Here is a 6,362-nt window from a genome sequence, read left to right as displayed (position 1 = left end):
CTTTTATCCAAAGCTCATTCTGACGAAAGCTGGTTGTGGCACCGAAGGCTCTCACATCTCAACTTCAAAGACATCAACAAACTTGTCACAGGAGGTCATGTTAGAGGTCTACCATTGCTCAAGTTTGATCGAGAACACTTGTGCACTGCATGTGAAATGGGGAAACAAAGTTTTCAAAGTCACCCATCCATCATAAACACGAAAGTTGTTGAACCACTTGAGTTACTTCACATTGACTTGTGTGGTCCATCATCAATCGAAAGCATTGGCGGTAGCAAGTATATTCTTGTTATCGTTGATGATTTCTCTTGTTTTACATGGGTGTTCTTTCTGAAGCACAAATCTAAGGCTACTCCTAAGCTAAAGATGTTCATCAAGCAGGTTGAAGTGCAACTGAGAAAAGTCGTTCGCAACATTAGGAGCGACAATGGACTGGAGTTCAAGAACAGAGAATTTGAAGACTTTTTGGCAGAAAAAGGAACCAGTCACAACTTCTCAGCCCCCTACACGCCTCAATAGAACGGAATTGTTGAAAGACGAAACCGATCCTTGTGTGAGGCAGCCCGAACTATGCTAAGTTTCGCTTCTCTTCCTTTATATTTCTGGGCTGATGCTATTGTTGCAGCGTGTTTTACGCAGAACAGGTCTTATCTCAACAAGCGTTTCTCTCTTACTCCTTATGAGATCATCAATAACAGGAAGCCGAACATAAAATTCTTCCATGTGTTCGGCTCACGATGTTTCATCTTCAACTCCAAAGAACATCGTAACAAGTTTGATGTTAAAGCTGATGAAGGAATTTTTCTGGGATACTCTCTTACTTCAAAGGCATACCGGGTTTTAAATAAGCGTTCCAGAAAATTGAAGAAACATATTATGTGACTTTCGATGACAGCTGCGTCAAGAAGCTAAAGGCTACTGAAGAAGCAATTGGAGAGATTTTCTTTCAAACAGGTCAAGTCACGACTTCGATTGCTAATCTGTTCGATCAATTTGTGGAATTATTCGATGAACCTGAGAAAGCTACTCTCTCAGAAGCCAAGGCAGCAGACAACAAAGTCGACCATCTGAAGCAAATTGTCGAAGATGCCGCCAAATGAATGGGTGAAGGAGGACAAGCTCCAAACAAACCTCCTCAGCAAGGCGCTTCAGTTGAGGGGGAGAATCCACTTTCTTCAAAACAACCGAGCTCACAATTTGAGGGGGAGAATTCTATTCTAGTAGCACCCGAAAGCTCAACAGCACCCGAAAGACCTATAGCACCCTAAAGCTCAACAACACCCGAAAGTCCTGTAGCACCAGAAAGTCCAGCTACACCTGAAAGCTCATCAGTCGAGGGGGAGAACTCCAGTATGTTCTACGATGACGATAGTCAATCTGAATTAGAAGAAATGGTCAATGCTGAATTGGATCCATCCTATGATCCAAATTACCCTCCTCTTGTTAAATGGACCAGAGATCATCCTGTATCTCAGATAGTGGGTAATGTCTCTGAAAAGGTCCTGACCCTATCTCAACTGAAGGCAAAGCAATCATCTCTATTCTCCAAAGTAGATTTCTGCATGTATAATTCTTTCGTATCAAAAGTTGAACCGAAGACAGTAAATACTGCTCTTGATCATTCTGACTGGGTTCAAGCTATGCAAGATGAACTCAACGAGTTCGAAAGAAACAAGGTATGGCGCCTCATTCCAACTCCTAAAGATGCCTCAGTTGTTGGTCTCAAATGGGTATTCAGAAACAAAATGGACAAGGAAGGCAATGTAATTCGAAATAAAGCTCGTCTCGTGGTGAAAGGATACTGCCAGGAAGAAGGAATTGATTACGAAGAAACTTTTGCTCCGGTAGCTAGGCTGGAATCTGTTCGAATATTTCCGGCCTATGCTGCACACAAGAACTTTGAGGTCTACCAAATGGACGTAAAATGCGCCTTTCTAAATGGAGAACTTGAAGAAACGGTTTACGTGGAGCAACCTCCTGGTTTTGTCAATGAAAAATACCCAAATCATTGTTATATTCTCGACAAGGCAGTTTACGGTCTAAAACAAGCACCTAGGGCATGGTATGAAACGCTAACCAAGTTCTTAAAGATGTCAAAATTCAAACAAGGTTCGGTTGACCCAACCTTCTTTCGTAAGAAGGAAGGTAACCACCTTATGATAGTTCAAATCTATGTCGATGATATCATCTTTGGCTCAACGAATCCTAGCTTAACAGCTAAATTCAGAAAGCTGATGGAGACTAAATTTGAAATGAGCTCAATGGGTCCGATTAACTTTTTCCTTGGTTTAAATATTAGACAGGGACCTGAAGGCATCTTTATCAACCAGGAAGCATACACCAAGACTCTTCTTGCTAAATTTGGCATGATGGGAGACTCAAAGGTCAAAGTTCCAACGGCGTTCGGCACCAAGCTCACACCATCCTTGGAAAAACCGGCAGTCGATATTACGCTATACCGCCAGATGATTGGGTCTTTAATGTACCTCACTGCTAGCAGGCCTGATATAATGTTTTCTGTATGTTATTGTGCTAGGTTTCAGGCGAATCCTCGTGAACCACATATGCTTGCAGTGAAAAACATACTCCGGTATCTGAAACGAACCACTTCCCTCGGTCTATGGTATCCATCAAACTCAGGTTTCTTCGTTCAAGCCTACTCAGATGCAGACCTTGGAGGATGTGGTTTAGACAGGAAAAGCACCACTGGAGGCTGCCAATTCCTAGACGGGAAGTTGGTTAGCTGGCAATCAAAGAAACAGACATGTGTTTCTCTGTCAACAGCCGAAGCAGAATACATCGCAGCTGCCTCCTGTACATCTCAAGTGATTTGGATCCAAAGCCAGCTTCGTGATTATGGAATCAATATGAAAAAGATCCCACTATATTGCGATTCAGAAAGTGCAATTAGGATCTGTCATAACCCAGTGCAACACTCCAAGACCAAGCATATTGCACTGAGGTATCACTTTATAAAGGATCATGTGGAAGATGGAAAAGTCGAAATTCACTTTGTTCGAACCACTGATCAATAAAATTCTTCACCAAAGCTCTTCCTGAAGCATCTTTCAATAAAATTCTACAACGGCTAGGAATGATGGAATCGGAATCAGTACCAAAAACTACCTCTCAAAACTAAAAGTTAGAAGCGAAATGAACCGAACGTTCGGGTTCGGTTCACGTGTGTGCCGAAATGAACCGAACGCTCGGGTTCGGTCCTATTATCTTATCTTCACCTATCACTCAAAGGTAGTTTCTTTGGCTATAAACCTTTTGTATCTTTTTCAAATTTCATCTCTCTTATATTCAAAGTTTTTTTTAATTTAATTTCAAAACTCTTTTCTTTCTCAAATTTATTTTTTTTGCAACCGAAATAGACCGAACGTTCGGGTTCGGTTCCAAATTTTTTTGTCTCAATTTTTTTCTTTATTTTATTATTTTAATTTTAATTTCTCTTTCTTTAAATCAAAAACTCCAAAAACAATTTTCTTTGTGTTTGTTAATATTTTTTGTGGATATTTGTGGGCAAATTCTTTCATTAGTTAAGTTTCCCTAGAAGCATGTTGCTGTATGTGTCCAAAGCCTCACCCGATTCAGAATAATAGCCTTACTGACTTGGTATATACAAACCTTGTCTTCCCGATTAAGCTTTTATATTTATTCTAATCATGAGCTACCTTACTCTCTTCTCACATGAGATAAGAGTTTTCTGCTTGGTCCTTATTTTAATAGCAGAGGTACTTTGGTCTCTTTACACCATCTACACTACTTTTCTCCATCTCATTCGCTTCATAAACATAACCCTTGAGACTCTCAGATATTACCACTGAGGTTTATGGTTACACAACTTCTATGTTCATGATCTTAGCTTCGTGCCACCACGTGCTAAGTAAAACCCACAATTCAATACTTATTATGCATTGACGGTGAACAATCAACTTTGCTCTAGCTTTCACTAACGAATTGACGGACTTATCCATGGGGATGGAAAGTGAAATCTCTAATTTCCTTTTGTGTGATTCCTATGAAATTGTTAATTCCCATAACAGTTCTTCCCTTGGAATCCAATTTTAATTTTTTTTTGAGATTTTACATAAACTATTTGACATTGCCACTTAAATTATTTCAAACCTACTTGTTCAACAGACTACATTGGTCTCACAAGTACTTCGTTCGATTTTTGTATTATATCAAGATCAGGAATTCTGAACTGAAGCGAAAGCCACCCAAATTAGCCTGTTTACAAGAAGCCTTTCAACACTTCTCAATAAGTGTCTGATCGTTATTCAACGAGAAACCACTCAAACACTTTAAAGTCTCTCTTGACTTTGAAGGAAGAGATTCGTGCCCGGGATCCATTGTTTCGTGTCTTTACTGACATCACAATTCCCTCATATGTGTTGCTTTATTTCCTTTTCTTTTACACACTAGCACGAAAATCTTTTTGATTTTCCAAAATTCTGGTTTCATTCGTTACAAGCCATTTTTTTAATGGGATTTGAAGTTATAAAAGACGCGTGGCTCACATTATTACACGTAGTCATTCTGCTTTAAGATGACGATCACTCTACAAGGATAAGATGCTGACTCAGGCGGGAGTCCAATCGATTTGATTTTCAAACGACGCTTGAATGACAGGCGTGCAAAGTGGAACCGTTTCGTTTAAAACGGCGCCTGATGGGAAGGCATGTGAATTGGGACAGTTTTCTCTCTCCTGCGTAATCATCAGGGATACCAACTGTCACGCATCAATCACCTCCGAAAAACCCCTCATATTTCCTTCGAATATTTGGGAACGGATTCTTCTCTCTCCTTTAGCCACAGTATAAAAGGTAATCTTGACCATTATATACCTCTTTACTGCACCCAAAATTCATAGAGCAAGAAAACCTTTGAGAATTCTACTGTTCATCATCTCTCCCAACTTCTTCACTTCAATGGCGGATTCATCATCTGTTCATGCCACTTCCCACATCCTGCCGATTCGTCCTCAATAGAGTCTGATCATCGATCTTACTCCACACGTTTACAACGCCTTCATGTTCCCGATCATCGAATGCCTCAAATACTCGCCGCTTGCTCCCGCTCTCACCAAAGCTGAAGCTGTTCCAATGGAATTTTTATCCCAAATCTTTGCCACTGCTCATTACGATAAGTTTGTCGATAGGATCTTCTTCGACATTCTTGATCACGAGGCGTCAATCTCCAAGCAGCGATTCTGCTCACTCTTAGGGTTTGAACCCGATTCATCTAGGGTTAACCCTGAATCCATTCCAGTGGGTCACTTGTTTTCTATGTTCTATAATATGGGATATACTGAGGTGCTTACAACGGTCACTAAGTTCAAGAAATCGTGTCTGCCTCCTCAGTGGAACGGATTATTTACTGTGCTGTTCAAAGGGTTATCTGAACGCAGTGTCGGGTCAGACGGAGCGAGTCGTCTATTCATCATGATTATGTATGGGTTATACAACGGTATCAACCTGGATTATGGGTCGGTGTTATGGCAGCAACTGATCCAGAGCCTTGCATCCACATCTCGACATTCAGAGATCTCCTACGCTCGATTCTGGACGTTGGTCACAAAATGGGTGATGGACAAGTATCACGTACCCATTGTTGCTGATTCTCCACTCTCTTCGATTGGTACTTTCCATACCACGAAGATCATAGTCTCCGATGCATCAAAATTTCAGTTCATTGGCTCCATCCCTGAGTCGATATTTGGAGACGTTCCTACTGAAAGCCGTATCATCCGAACCTATAAGGAGTTTCGTCGCTCTGGTCCTAGAGAGCTCACTCCTGAGATGATCAAATCCATCCACGAAGCTGATAAGCCTGCTCCAAGGGGAAAGAAGACTGAAAAGGGAAAAGACAAGCAGGTTGGCAAGGGCGCAAAAGGCCCTTCTCCCAAGAAACGAAAACCTACCAAGGCTGCTCACTCTCCTCCATTGAAGAAGAGAAAAACCCAACCCAGGCGAAAGCTGATATCAGCTTCCTCCTCAAGCAAATCTGAGGAAGAACATTTAGACTATGATGAGTCTCCTCGTGGTAACACTCCTCCACGATCGCCTACCCCAGAAGTACATTTTTCCAGTTCACCTATCTCTTCTCCACCAGTCACCATTCCTATTTCCATTCCCCCCATAACCTCCACTACTCAAATACCACCAACTTCCATCCCAGTACCCCCTCCCATTTTCACTGAAGCTACCACAACAACAGCTGAAGTAAGAACCAACGTATCTGATACGGGGGTTCCTACTAAAGCACCCGAACCCACTCCCACTACCGAACCTACTTCACAACCCGAACCTACTTCCACTACCGAGCCTCCACCCTCACCTCCACCCTCCTCTCCT

The sequence above is a fragment of the Lactuca serriola genome, chromosome 2, assembly GCF_051521515.1.
Source record: "Lactuca serriola cultivar US96UC23 chromosome 2, Lser_US96UC23_V15, whole genome shotgun sequence".
Classification (NCBI taxonomy): Eukaryota; Viridiplantae; Streptophyta; class Magnoliopsida; order Asterales; family Asteraceae; genus Lactuca; species Lactuca serriola.
This window is presented reverse-complemented; position numbering follows the sequence as displayed.